Source organism: Sciurus vulgaris (genome assembly GCF_902686455.1).
Source record: "Sciurus vulgaris genome assembly, chromosome: 12".
NCBI lineage: Eukaryota > Metazoa > Chordata > Mammalia > Rodentia > Sciuridae > Sciurus > Sciurus vulgaris.
In genome coordinates, this window is record NC_136473.1 from 62,351,900 (window position 1) to 62,355,542 (window position 3,643).

Genomic DNA, 3,643 nt, shown 5'->3' on the forward strand with positions numbered 1-3,643 from the left:
GTAAATTGAGGGGAACCTCTAGGAGGAAACTGACCAGCGAGACCTCCCCACTGGGTGAGTCTTCCCTGCCTGGTGAGGTTTCCCCACAAGGACGGTAAAACCAGAGACACAGGCCCAAACAGGCCTTGCCTCAGCCCACAGCCTAGGTCCCCTTTGGTCCCCTTTGGTCAACAAGTGGAGGCACCTCTGCCCACTAGCAGGGAATATACCCCACCTGAAGGCCACCACTCCTAGAGAGGCAGCTTCCTTGTGGAGCACCGCATTATCAACTTCCTCCAAGACTTCAGCCTACTGAAGGCTAAGAGGGGATATATATAGAAATCTTCAGGGACATTGTAAATCAACAGAGGAAATCTGCAATATCTCAGCGGTCCACTGATATCTGAACAATATGAGAAAACAAGGAAAGAAAATGCTGCAAACAAATCTAGATGTTACATCAATAAAACCCAGTGACAGCATGGCAGAAGAAATGACAGAAAAGGAGTTCAGAATGTACATAATTAAAATGATCAGAGAAGCAAACGATGAGATGAAAGAGCAAATGCAAGCATTGAATGATGAGATGAAAGAGCAAATGCAAGCATTGATTGATCGCACCAATCGACAGTTAAAAGAGCAAATACAGGAAGCAAAAGATCATTTCAATAAAGAGTTAGAGATATTGAAAAAAAACCAAACAGAAATCCTTGACATGAAGGAAACAATAAACCAAATTAAGAACTCCATAGAAAGCATATCCAATAGGATAGAACACCTGGAAGACAGAACCTCAGACATTGAAGACAAAATATTTAACCTTGAAAACAAAGTTGAACAAACAGAGAAGATGGTAAGAAATCATGAACAGAATCTACAAGAACTATGGGATATCATGAAAAGGCCAAATTTAAGAATTATTGGGATTGAGGAAGGCCTAGAGAAACAAGCCAAAGGAATGAACAACCTATTCAATGAAATAATATCAGAAAATTTCCCAAATCTGAAGAATGAAATGGAAAATCAAGTTCAAGAGGCTTACAGGACTCCAAATACACAAAATTACAACAGACCCACACCAAGGCACATTATAATGAAAATACCTAACATACAAAATAAAGACAGAATTTTAAAGGCTGTGAGAGAAAAGAACCAAATTACATTCAGGGGGAAACCAATACGCATATCAGCAGATTTTTCAATCCAGACCCTAAAAGCTAGAAGGTCCTGGAACAACATTTTTCAAGCCCTGAAAGAAAATGGATGCCAACCAAGAATCTTATACCCAGCAAAACTTACCTTCAAATTTGACGTTGAAATAAAATCCTTCCATGATAAACAAAAGCTAAAAGAATTTACAAAAAGAAAGCCAGCATTACAGAACATTCTCAACAAAATATTCCATGAGGAAGAGATGAAAAACAAAGAAGCAAATCAGCAAAGGGAGGAATTATCCTAAAGGAATTGTCAAATAAAGGAGGAAACAAGTTGTGTCAAACAAATAAATAAACAAAATTTTAAAAATGAACCAAATGACCGGGAAACCAAATCATTTCTCTATAATAACCCTGAATGTTAATGGCCTGAATTCATCAATCAAAAGACATAGACTGGCAGACTGGATTAAAAAGAAAGATCCAACAATATGTTGCCTGCAAGAGACTCACCTCATAGAAAAAGATACCCATAGATTAAAGGTGAAAGGATGGGGAAAAACATACCATGCACATGGACTCAGCAAAAAAGCTGGAGTATCCATCCTCATTTCCGATAATGTGGACTTCAAGCCAAAGTTAGTCAGAAGGGATAAAGAAGGTCATTTCATACTGCTTAAGGGAAGCATAAATCAGCAAGATATTACAATCATAAACATCTATGCCCCAAACAGTGGCTCATCTATGTATGTCAAACAAATCCTTCTCAATTTCAGAAACCAAACAGACCACAACACAATAATACTAGGTGATTTTAACACGCCGCTCTCACCACTGGACAGATCTTCCAGACAAAAATTGAACAAAGAAAACATAGATCTCAACAACACAATCAATAATTTAGACTTAATGGACATTTATAGAATATTCCATCCAACCAAGAGTGAATACACTTTCTTCTCAGCAGCACATGGATCCTTCTCTAAAATAGACCATATATTATGCCACAAAGCTAATGTTAGCAAATACAAGAAGATAGAGACACTAGCATGTATTCTATCAGATCATAATGGATTGAAGTTAGAAATAAATGAAAGAGTAAAACACAGAAACTATTCCAACATCTGGAGATTAAACAATATGCTATTATATGAGGAATGGATAACAGAAGATATTAGGAAGGAAATTAAAAAATTCTTAAAGGTAAATGAGAACAAAGAAACATCATATCAAAATCTCTGGGACACTATGAAAGCAGTACTTAGAGGGAAATTTATTTCATGGAGCGCATTTAATAAAAGAAGTAAAACTCAACAAATAAACAACCTAACACTACAGCTCAAAGCCTTAGAAAAAGAAGAACAGAACAGCACCAAAAGTAGTAGAAGACAGGAAATAGTTAAACTCAGAGCTGAAATCAATGAAATTGAAACAAAAGAAACAATACAAAAAATTGACAAAATAAATAGTTGGTTCTTCGAAAAAATAAACAAAATTGATAAACCTTTAGCCACACTAACAAAGAGAAGACAAGAGAAAACCCAAATCACTAAAATTCGGAATGAACAAGGAAATATCACAACAGACAGGATGGAAATACAAAACATAATTAGAAGCTATTTTGAAAATCTATACTCCAACAAAATAGAAAATTTCGAAGACATCAACAGGTTTCTAGAGACATATGAATTGCCTAAACTGAATGAGGAGGACATAAACAATTTAAATAGACCAATTTCAAGTACTGAAATAGAAGAAGTCATCAAAAGCCTACCAACAAAGAAAAGTCCGGGACCAGATGGGTTCTCAGCCGAGTTCTACAAAACCTTTAAGGAAGAGCTCATTCCAATACTTCTCAAAGTATTCCATAAAATAGAAGAGGAGGGAACCCTCCCAAACTCATTCTATGAAGCCAATATCACACTGATACCTAAACCAGACAGAGACTCATCAAGGAAAGAAAATTTCAGAGCAATATCCTTAATGAACATCGACGCAAAAATTCTCAACAAAATTTTAGCAAATCGCATACAAAAACATATTAAAAAGATAGTGCACCATGATCAAGTGGGTTTCATCCCAGGGATGCAAGGTTGGTTCAACATCAGGAAATCAATAAACGTAATTCACCATATTAATAGACTGAAAGTCAAGAATCACATGATTATTTCAATAGATGCAGAAAAAGCATTTGATAAAATACAGCACCCCTTCATGCTCAAAACACTAGAAAAAATAGGGATAGTGGGAACATTCCTTAATATTGTAAAGGCCATTTATGCTAAGCCCATGGCTAATATCATTCTAAATGGTGAAAAACTGAAAGCATTCCCCCTAAAAACTGGAACAAGGCAGGGATGCCCTCTTTCACCACTTCTATTCAACATCGTTCTTGAGACTCTGGCCAGAGCAATTAGACAAACCAAAGAAATTAAAGGGATACGAATTGGAAAAGAAGAACTCAAACTATCCCTGTTCGCTGATGACATGATTATATATTTAGAGGAACC